Raw genomic sequence first — 12,279 nt, forward strand, 5'->3', positions numbered from 1 at the left:
GCTGCACCACACAACTTGTTGAATGCTTCCGCCTAGTGGTTTTAGATCAAAACGACATATTCAAAGTGCAAAAGAAGCTGGGGGCTCTATCCCAAATATAGAGACTGAGACCTAAAAAAATAAAGGTCTTAAAAAGAGTGTTAGCAACAAACAGAGAGTTTAGAGGGTGTGGGAGAAAGGGTTGTCCAAAGAGAAAGCTGCATCTTAAAGGTCGGAAAATGAAATGTGTAAGAATTTCCAGTGTAAAAGAGAATTAAACCGTGAATAGAAATTTGAGGCAATAATAAATAATTCATCAGCTATGATGAGGAAGATGAACAAAAAATTAAGAAGATGTGGGATTGTCTTGGAGTGGGGCATGGATGAGCTTTTGGACAGCATTAGTTAATCTCTCTATGTTAAAGACCAGGTAAATATTCTCGCTCACTTTTTAATGAAGATGATATTCAGCATGGGATTACTTTTTCCTTGTCTAACAGGAAGTGTTTGAATGGAAATGTGAGTACATCCGTGGATGAACACAGAAGAGAATTAAAGCAACCAAGTCGGGGTCCAGTAATCTCTGTTCAGAAATAGTGCTGAGAGCTGGCACGTGGGACTAAAGATCTCTCAGCAAGGATTTTGTGGGAATGTGTCAAATCAGGAAAGGCAGCGGGAGGAAGAAATAAACAAAACTAAACCCAAATATAATCCTTATATTTGAAAAGGAGGTAAAAAACAACTCAAACAATCAGAGATTTGTTAATCTGAACTGAGTGTATTCCAGGGTGTTGGAACACATTTTGAAGGGGAAATAATGTAAGACTTTAAGATAAGTGGAAAAACAAATAAAATAGGTTTGAAATCTGTTTACTGAGAAAGAAGAAAGTGGCAGATCTTGTCCAATGGTACTCTGATAAAACCGTGTCTGGTGGGGACCTGTGGTTAATATGGAGGCAATTTGCACTTACACTGGAGCTGTGCTATTTGCAAAGGGAAAACTGCCCCTGTTTACCTTGTGAAAGATCTCTTGCACAGATCAATTGGTTTTAGCAATATTTTATCCATAACCTGAACAGTGGAGTCCAGGAAGTGTTAATGCAATGGAAGAGTATGGATGAGGTCTCATCTGCACCCGTGCACGCATTAGTAAATGATGCTCAGGAAAGATTCATATGAAGCAAACAAGAATTAAAGGGCTTCTATGATAGGGGATTAGAAAGGCTTAGAAGGAAGCCTGGAAGCCTAGTATGCTTAATCCCACAAAATGAAACTAAAGGGGAGAGCTGTGACTGTTTCTGACAGGGGAATAAATGTAAGTGAGGGTTAAACTAGAGCATTCAGAAATGCTTATTTTGAATACAGCCTGCATCAGCCACCCTTCCTTCCAAGACTATAAGTGGGTTTGCAGTTTCCCCATGGTGAGTTTTCCATGCAGAAGAATATTCCCATGATCCCATGGCTATGGGCCAACGCTCTGGCCCAGAAGAAAGCTGAAAAACACACCTAGAAAATTTGTCATCTCTATTGCATTGATCAAGTAGAACAAGCTGCTCCAGAACAGCTAGACCCAGTCATGCAAAATGTGTTTGCCATATTCCATCCAGTCAATCAAGATGGTTCCTGTGAATTCTGATGTGTTAGTACAGCAACACCAGAAGGTAGAAAGAGACTTTCTGCAACAAATGCAAAGTAACTTCAGTAGGAGGGTATAGGTGTAGAAGAGCAGACTGTCATGTTCACAAGTCATGTGCAACACAAGCATTAATATGTTTGCAGGCAAACATGCAAAAGCTTTTTGGACTGGTACTGAACTAAGATTTGCACCAGCTGATATGCAGTGGGTGGTCTCGTTTGGGATATTATGAGCACAAACCAACTTAAAAGGGCCTGGGTCATTACTGCAGGTCCCTATGATATAAATAAGTCATTTCTCCACTGAAAGAAATAAGAAACACAGGTTTTGGTGGTGAGTTCATTCTCCCTTCTGTTGTCCTGCTGGGGTTACAGTTCTTCACCTGAAGACATGAAAGAAAACTTTTGCTCCCTGGTAATTTGTTTCACAGTTAATTAGACCTACACTTAAAATCACAAGCCTACCTTCTCATTTAAATGAACTTGACTTCAGCTTCAAGCCACTGGTTCTTGATATACCTTTAATGCTGCATTAAAAGGTTCTTTACTACTTGCTAGTTTCATTCAATGAAGGCACTTATTCACTATCAGCACTCTATTTATTATTTTAATGTGAGTGGAATGACTTCTTAAAGTATTTCATACAGGCATTTTCCCCAGCAATCAAATATTCTTTTGGCTCTTTTCAGAGTCTTCCTCAGTTCTTCAACATCCTTTTTAAAATTGCAGGTACATGATGTATGTGCGATGCTCCTATATGAGACCCAGTAATTTCATAACCACTGCCTGTTGTGATCATTATAGCTCTGTTAGTATAAAGCCAATTTTCCCTCCCCTGGGAACTGAAGAGTGAGGACTGACTGTGAGGAGCTTTACTGGATGTGGCAGGGAAAAGGTTAATCCATTCTGCTATTAACAGTCAGGTGCAAGGTATAAAAGATCAGGGAAAAAAAAAAAAGAAAAAAGAAAAAAAAAGAAAAAATAAATAATAAAAAAAAAGGTTTGGGAGAGCTGGACACTGTTTTGGAGGGAGAAGAAGTGATTGAAGAGTAGCTGCTGGAGGCTGGATGGGCTCGAAAGGACTGGATGACCTTGGAAAAGGTGTGAGCTTCTGTGGCTGGGGGCATCTCAAGGAGGTGACCCATCTGTCTTGGCAAGCTATAAAGTACCTTGGTGTTCTGTCCTGGCATCCATCTTCCCTGGTGGGAGGGGAGGACTCAGTGCCATGAAAGGGGCAGGATGAGTTTGAGCTTGCTTGCTGCTCCACCAGTGGCTTTAGGCTATGCTTATTTAACCTGAAGGAAATTGAAATGATGTATGTTTTCACATGCATGAAAGGAGAAAATTCAATCAGGGTCATCATATCTCTTTATAAGATTAGTAACCTGAAATGTTTGGCTTGCTTCCTGTTTTCTCCCCTCAAATCACCATTTAATCTTGAAAGGAAATGGATATGGTTTAGTGGGTGATATTGGTAGTAGAGTGATGGTTGGACCAGGCGATCTTGAAGGTCTCTTCCAACCTTAATGATTATCTGATTCCTGACACAAGGAGCACTATTTTAGTGAAGTTTTAGAACATTCTGCTTGGTGGTCTTAAAGGAGTTTTATGAGAAAATATTTTATTTCATTGTTTTTCCCCCCACAAAATGGGGAAGTTATCAAAAAATCTCTCTTCCATTTTCCTGTTTTGGCACTTCTCAATTGCTAAAACCACTTGCTGGCTGTGAGAGTCCCTGGGGCAGCAAGGCCTGGAGTTCATCTCTCACTAACTTGTACGATGCTGTTTACATTTTAGGCTCATGTTTTTGGCAGGTCTCTTACCTCAGTGACATTCAAGTCATATTTTCAAGATTCTTTTAGCAACATGAATCACAGCTTTATTCCGAAATGAGAACTGAGTGTCTGACGTGATACTACATCATGAGGTGCAACACAGGAACAATCCTGTCCATAGATATCTCTTCTAATGGCATGCTAGAGAAGTGACCTCTCAGGTGGTTGGACTCCGGAAACAGTGTGAAGACCTGTGTAGTGCAGTGATGGCTTTGCCATTGATACCCAGCTGTAGGCCAGCCTCCTCAGTGTTAGCTTGTTCAGCCCCAGTTGTGCTATTGCCATGGCATGAACAAGGCATACCACAATAACTTGGGGGACGTTATCCCCTACATATGCTATAAGCCACTGATAGGTTTTAGTGTTTCACCGGATCAGGTAGGATATATTTCACACTGTATTTGTTGCCATAGATTGCAGGATCAAGATGTTTAAGTGGAGGATGCTGAAACTCTTTTTTTCATGCATCAGTGTTTGACAATCGTGGGCAAGAGTGACAGCTATTCCATCCTTGAAAAATGTGTGTCCCACTTCTGAGCTAAAGATGCTTACACAGGTAAAACAAATCCCATGTAAAAGTGCTGTGCAGGACAGGATGTGAACTATGAACTAGGAAGGGGGCTAACACTGCAGAAATCACCAGAAAAGCATTTTTGGATCCTGCTGCAAAATGTATCCCAAGCAGTGATGGTGAACAGCCTGGGAAGGCTTGCAGGGGTGAGGATGTGCCTGTTTCTTGCACTCTGCTCTTCCCACCAGCTGTGACACACCTGGCTTTCCATACAGGCAAATCTCCTGCAAGAACATCTATCATATTTTTTATGCAGGGTGCTTGATGTAAAGCAGTCCTAGACAAGTAGGCTACTTTGGGGGTGCAGGTGGGATGGAGGGACACTACAAATGTCCCTCCTGGATGTCCATCCTTGTCTGCATTACATGTAGAAGGAGTAAAATGAAATTTGAATTCATTCTGCCTCGCTTATCCAGAGACAAAGATCTTAATTTGAATACTTTATTCACAGAATTATTATATTTCCTTTTTTTTTTTTTTTTTTTTTTTCCTGCTCTTCCCTGCTGTATTTGGTGGCTTCTTTCCAAGTGACCTTTTTCAAGGAAAAGGCAGCTGGTGAGTTTTCAGGTTCATTTGACAATTAGTTCACATTTTATTAGCAGATTCCCTCTTTCATTGAGGCTCTGGCATAATAGCAAGGAAAAGAAAGTGATACCCACCACCATCCAGCAGTTCCAGCTCTTAACTCATTTTTAATTGTTCTGGGAAACTTTTACCCACATTTTATTTCTTCATGCAGTTCCTGAGCTAGGCCCTCAGCTGCTATCACTTGGCTGATGGTGTTGAGCCCATTTATACTGACTGAGGGCCTCGTCTGCTAAAACTATTGTGAACTGAACTGAGGTTGTGGGGGCTTGTATTTTTTTGGTAAATCATGAGACAAACTCATATTAAATTTATACATTAGAAAAAATCCAGAATTTCTTTTTCCCATTTAGATTAAACCTTGTTCTGAGTCAGTCTTGGGTGCATTACCAAGCCTTTTAGCAAACCCTACCATATCCCCTATAACTTAAATTCTGCAAACTTCCTTAAAAATCCATTTTTCATTTATTTGCACAAGCCTTAGCAGCCCATTAGCTGACATCAGCCTCAACATCTCTTCCAAACAACATCTCTTCAGACAAATAAACTGATTACTGGTGTGATTTATAGGTCACCATCCCTGCGCCTGTGATCTGTTTCTAGAGTGCACCTTCAGGCACTGCTCTTTCCTCAGGAGGACACGGTCACCATCTTTCTCTAAAGCTAAGAAAAATCTTAAGTATGATGGCTCTTACAGACAGCAAAATACCAGAAAGATCTGTGGGAAGTAGGCACTGTCCAGGTGGTGGCTATTTCATAAGGGGGGACTTCTGCTTGTGTTTATGGCAAGAATTTACCAACTGAAGAACTGATTTGTATCTCTGTTGAAGAAATTCCTGGTGAAAGAGTTTGTTGAAGTAAATATGTATATTTATCTAAAATAAAACCCATTTCAATTAAACCACTACTGGCAGTTCTGGCTGACTTCTTTTCTTCGAGGTACAGAAGGGAAGTGGGAGGACTGGGACTGGGTGCCTTTACATCTTACTGCTCAGCAGGCAGTTCAGTCAGGAAGAACCCTGCTGGAAGTGCAGTTTATCTGTTAGTGATGGTATAACTCCAGCTGGAGATACAGTAAATGCAGGGGAAAAAAGGCATCTCCAGAGGTTAATTGATCTTATCCATGTAGGGATGGGGAATCACATACCCCTCCAGTGGCTTTTTGGAGGGTAGACGTGATATGGTTTGTTCAGGTTTGGACTTGCCTAACTTTTAGACACCCAGATGGGAGAAGATGCATCCCACTACAACTCTCACAAGATGGGAAGAACCATGCAAACCTCACAGTTGTAAAGCACCAATCTTTAATGGGGTTACAGTACTATCTCGATTTTAGGAGGAAGTTTCTTGTGCTAAGTTATGGCCCTAAAACTGTCATGGCCTTTCTATCTAATGAAGTAATGGAGCTGAGATATATTTGTGTTGTATTTCTCAGAGAAGTGCTTGCTAGGGATATTTTTGGAGCTAGGTGTTCAGAGTATGTGGACTTTGAGGTCTCATCCAGCTTTGATGTTTCTTTGGTTTTGAATAAATTGTTCTTTTTGTTTGCTTATAAACTATGGTGTTTGTCCATTGTACATGCTGGATTTTACAGCTGAGCTTGTCTTTGTGTCACATACTACACTTGGGGCATGAAGTGAGACTGCAGAGCAGTGGGATGTCCTTGGGGAGGGACTGACATGAGTGAGCTACTGGTGTAATGCACAAAAATAGTACAATGGTGGCTGCATTAGTAAGAAAAATGGGGTAAGCTTTCACTCAAATCAGGAGTGGGTACTTGCCTCTCCCATATACTTATCTGACACTTCCTTTACTACAGACCATCCATTTAAATCAGCTCAGTTCAAGATATCTCCTTTAGTGTTTTTTTTTCTTCTTCTCTTTTGATATCAACATGACTACAGGGGAAAAGGGGAAACAAAAAAAGGCAGAAGTGCAAATCCATTCGAAAAAGCAAAATATGAAAAGTGCCAGGCAGCGGGAAGTGCTTCTCCAGCATCCATCCTTTCTATCGGACACTTGAGTGCCCACAAAGATAGGCTACTCTTGACCTCATCCGACTCTTTTGGAGACCAAAGTCAGCAGTTAGGATTTTGTGTTATTGTCTGTGGGTAGCTGTGTTTGTGTTGAGGATAGCAATTCCCTTCCAAATGTCTGGCAGAAGCCCCAGTCCTCTCCCACTTAAAGTCACCCCCAAATCAATGCTTGAAAATGGATGAAGGAATACATAATAATAATAATAATAATAATAATAATAAATAATAACTCTTCAAGAGAGCACTCAAACTCTGCAGGGAAAAAAAAAAAGGAAAAAAAAAGTTGGACTTTGCTTGATGCTGAGGAGAGCATTCAATATCCAGCAAGGGTCTGACCTTGCACTCAGAGGGGGTCAGCTTGGAAAGCAAATGCGGTTGTTCAGTGTGCGCATTGATGTGCTTTAATGCTAGATTTCCAGTCAAGAGCAGTACGGTTTTTAAAGGCTCCATTTGTCAGAGGTAGGATATTGCATTAAGGATGAAGTATGAAAAGCTGAGAGCTGTGAGCAATTATAGTTTTGTTTAAAGTCTTCTCCAAAGAGGCAAACCAGGGGGACTCAAAGGATTCCTTGATTTTTAACAGAGGAAATTTTCAGATGCTTGGAGGACTCAGTGACTTTACCATAGTTTATCCCAGCAGGTAATTGTGCCTGTTGCATTAGCAGCCAGATCCTGGTTGAATGCTGTCCTCCCCCTGCCCTTTCTTGTCATTGTGAGCAGCAGGCTGGTTTATTATATTAGGGTTACAGGTAATTTATGCTGGAGAGTCCTTCTGCAGAGGCTCTAACTTTGTCTTGAAACTGCTTTGGTCGAAAAATTTTTTGCTGGAAAAGGAAGATGAGGGGCAAAGCTGTGATGGGACCTGATGGAAGTCTCAAGTTGGAAATGGGAGTAAGCATTCGTCCTGCCAAGAGGATGAGTACCAGCAGGCCTGTGAGCCCTTCCTGAGGGCAATGGGGCTCAGACAAGTTGCCCATGCCTGTGCAATATCAGTATAAAAGTTTTAGACTGAACAGCTTCAGGGCAGGCCCCTTATCCCTCTGGGCCTCCTTAAACTGCTCAGTTTGAAGAAGGTTAAAAAAAAAAAAAAAAAAGTAAATAAATACTTTAGGAGCAGCAATAGGGCTAGAGCAGTCCTAAAGAAGTCGGCAGGATTATTTTCATTCTGAAAGACATTGTGGTTTTAATGCTTAGCTACTCTGAGTCTTTCTACCCCAAGCACTTCCCAGAAACTGAAGTGGTAGTTTCTGAATACAAGCTAATAGGCATTACAATTAATTAGAAGATTCAAATAAAATTAAATTAAAAAAAAAAGGAAATGGCTGATGATTCACATAAAATACTAAGTGTACTGGAAGGAAGCTTGACTTAAATTAGTGTTAAATGGAGAAAAGGAGGGCATGCTGGACTGCAACAAGAGAAAGAAGAGGGATAGGGGTGCTAAATGCAGAAAATGGCTTTATCACTTGGATCTTGCCTCCAGTCCTGGGGGGGGCTGCTCATTAGCTATGCCTCCACGATGCACCTGAAGCCATGTGTCTAACGCAGGCCTGCGTGTAGTGGTTGATCCTCTGGACAGCGCACGAGGGGTGGCTCTGGAAGCACAAGGAAGGCAAAGATTTGCTCAGACTGCCTGCACAAGGTGAGGAAAGTGCATAGAAGGCTTGAAGGTGTCGCAAATATGATCTTACATCATGTATGGTCAACCTTTCAGCACGTATGAAACAGCAATGTTTTGAGAAGCTTTAGATTCTTTTTTTTTTTTTTTTTTTCTTTTTCTAGGAACTGATAACCTGTTTTTTGGCTGCCTTGAAGTCCCCTCCTATGGGAATCACAGCCAAAATTCCCACGGAGCTTGGCAAAGTTTAGATTTCATCCTCCTAAACATCTTAGGGCATCCAAATTCCAGCTGTGCCTGTGAGCTGTCTCAGGTTCCTTCGTGGGCTAAGCCTTGCTGCTCCTCAAGGCACTGGAGAGACAGGCAGTAGAGAGATTGCAGGGGTAAGGCAGCTTGAGTTCATCTTTTTGACCTCCAAAAGAAGGAATGTGTTTATATTTTTGGCTGCTTTGCGAAGGCTCAACGTGCAGGAATGCTTATTGATCCTGGGAAAGGAGGGGTTTGGATCACTTCTTGGAGGGAGCTGGCATAGGAAAGTTCATATGAGGAGAAGTTTTTTCAACCTTCTGAATGTCAGAAATTCATCCAGCCTGAGGAAAAGGCCTTCGTTACAATGCAGGTGACACGGGAGAAATAGAAAGAAAGCTTTGCTGGAAAACGAAGTGTCTTCCTGTCACTGTTAATCACTAGAGCTGATGTAAATGCATGTGCCGCTCCTCCGCTCTCTAAACCACCTAATCACCGAATGTTTGTGCTGTCCGCAGGCAGCAAGAGTGCATAATGGGGCATAATTCAGCACAGCATAACCTTCATACCCTTCCACATTAAAATGCAGCTATATTCTGGTGTGACACAAGTGGCCTAATTGTGCGGGGGGGTTGCTATTTCAGGGAGGTGCTGGGAAAAGGAAATAAATTACTTTTATTTTAATGATGTGAACCGTTATGCGTCTCTCAGGGCACTGAATGCTGTCTTCACACTTGGACACATTCACTGACTGCCTGTAATTTTTTTTTTCCCCCTTAAATTAGATTAACTCACTTTAGGATTATATCTTTGAGTCTGATTGAACAAATGTAGCAATTTAGCCAGGCGTTACAGGATTTCCCCGTGGATGCTTGATGAGAGATGCTCCATCAGGATGATACACTTAATTAAAAGATGGAAGCTGAAGACTGATCCAGATGTATCCTGACACAGCAGCTGGGTTTATGTCAGGGTCTCTTTGCTTATCAAAATCAAAGCAGGGAATGAGAAGAAGTCAGGGCTCATAGTGCCAAGGGAGGAACAAGCCCAGCTCCTAGATTGTGTCATGCCTGATCACCATCCCTGATGTGACCCAGCAAAACCTGGTGCAAATAGGGGCCTGACCTGATGCTTCCCATAGCACAGAGGAGGCGTGGATGTGGAGGGGATCCAGCCCTGCAGGTTTGCTCCATTTGCTCCCAGTGGGGCTGGGAAGCAGCTGGGAAGGGACCTTGTGGGGCTCTGGAGTCCTCATTGTCCCAGCAGGAACGGGGACAATATGGGATGGCCAAAGCCCTTTTGCCCAGGTAATAAATGAACAACGTGATGGTGATGTGCTGAATCAGGTACCTTTTCTTCATCACATGCACCTTGAATCCTCCGTTGTTTTTAGGCAGGAAAGCCTTTCTTGCCCTGGTGTCTCCCTCTATATCAGAGAATTATTGCAAATAGCAATATTTTTCTTGCCCGGTAGAGGGAAGTATTGGCTAAAATGAGCACTGAATATATATATATATATATATATATATATATATATATTATTATTTTTTTTAAAATAGTTCATGGCACCTGGTGCTGAAGGAGCTTCTCACACCATTTATCCCTGCTCGTAAAAAGCTTTATAGCAAGCCATGGTCTGTGGCAATCAAAAGCACTCACACCGAAGGCGGGAGGGCAAAGTGAAACCCTTCAAGTTTGGAAGAAAAAAAAAAATTTTGGCAAGTGAAGTTTTGCAGGATTCTAAGGAAGTGTATTTTTTCTTCTTTTAAGACAAAGAACAGTGTTTGTGTTTTAGACTAAAACTCTCCTCCAAACTCTCTCAGTTTCCATAACTGCATGTTTTTCAATTTCTTTGTTTCCTTAAAGCAGATGGCAACAAACGTGTGGAGACTTGGGATGAAAGAAAGGTTTTATAAATACCTCGGAAAAATAAATGGCTCTTTGCAACCAGCATTGCTGGCTGTAATCTCTTTAAGAAAGCAATGATTGCTTCATAAGAAAAAGGTACATTTTTTTGGAAAGAAGTGAATAGAAAGATGACATCAACTGATCTCCCACATAGTATTTACTCTGCTGCTGGTACCTACTTCCATCTGACACGCACATTTATTTGGTTTCAGCTGACTCATCTGAACTTCTTCACAGATGTTCAGTCAGTCAACATTACCTTAGAGTTTCTTGCAGAAGGGAAAATTTTGGCAAGGCAGCACATTTAATCCATTTTATCTCTCTGATCGATCTGCCTATAGGGTTCCAGTTAACGTGGTCGCTTTATGATAAGTTTTTCCATTACGAGTTGTTCGTGTCCCAAGGATGCTTCCTGCACCAGTTTGATGCTGCACAGATCCAGATCCCACCCCCAAAGTGCTGCCCTTCAGCATATGCTCCTTGGTAGCATTTCCATATCTCCTGAAGTGATGCTTAGAGGGAGGCAATTTAGATACGAGAACCTAAATAACATGTACATATTTGATCTGAAAACTTGGGGGCGAGTAATGGTTTTCTGAGCTGAGCTGAGCTAGGAGATAGAATATGGGGGATGCTCTCAGTCCTGCTTCTGGCATGGAATAAATTTGACAGATGGCTTTCCTTTCCTATCCTTCTCCCTTTCCCCTCCTCCCTTCTACCTTGTCTTCATCCTCATTGTTTCCTCTGTAAATACTGCTCCGTGTTTCATATAAGCTGGGTTCAGACTGAGCTGAGGAACTAGGATTTGACAGTGTTAGGAATAATTTCTCCATTTCTAAAGACAGATGAAAAGAAGATGTGTTTTCCTGGTGCTTAATGAAGATTATACAGTGCATTTTCTCCCTCCATAAAATAGCGGTAGAGTTGAAAACTTGGAGTATCTTTACTTATTACTGACTGCAAAAGAGAGAGATGAGGTGGTTAGACTGGCGGATGAATATTTAGTGAAAGCTCAGGGGCTTCCTCCTCTTTTCCCTGGCTGTGACACTAAACCTGTGACAATGAGATGCTGGTGGCTCCCCTCTGCCTACACCACTTCATTTCTGGGATCAACCCTGACACAGCCACTGCTGAGATTATTAAGGAAGGAGAAAAGGCAGAGATGAGATTCTTCACGTGGAGATTGTGAGTGGAGCAAGAATTGGATGGGAAAGACTAAAATATTTTAATTTCCAGCAGTCAATCCCCTTCTACATGAGATTCCTGAATCTGAGTGAAAGCTCCAGCAGTGTCTGGAATACAATCCGCAGAAGCAATCTCTGTTCTGCTAAAGCACAGGTAGGGATATAAGAAAACAAAAATGCCCTCAAATATATACACATGTAAGTCTTTGTTCCAAAACATAAATCTTCAGCTGTCATCAGTGCAGACAGCAGTACATCACAGCCAAAGCTGTCTATTAATTAACTTCTCCATGGAAAGAAGCAATAGGTTCACTTGTCCTCTCTATGCGCAAAGCCAGCTCCCCCAGGAACACCCTGAGAGTATATTTTAGTGATTTGGGGGAATAAACACTATTTTCAGAAGCAACTTAGGGCATGGCTCTGGGGTTAGAGACTCCCATCTGAGGCCCCCATGGTGATGCTTGTCCCACTGCCCCAGATCTGGGGATGTTTCTGGGTGCTGAGGGCACCTCCACAGCAGGACCATGCTGTGACCACCCCTCTGCAGGGGTTTCCATTGGGGTTCGGCTCAAGACACCAGCAAACTCTGTTTTTGCTCTGGTGTGAGGTCCTTTCTCCAATTAATTTAATATGGGGTAAAAACTACTATAAGCTCTGCAGAAAATGAGCTGTTCCTCTTCTG

Source organism: Cygnus atratus, chromosome 2 (assembly GCF_013377495.2).
Source record: "Cygnus atratus isolate AKBS03 ecotype Queensland, Australia chromosome 2, CAtr_DNAZoo_HiC_assembly, whole genome shotgun sequence".
In the NCBI taxonomy this organism is placed as follows: Eukaryota; Metazoa; Chordata; class Aves; order Anseriformes; family Anatidae; genus Cygnus; species Cygnus atratus.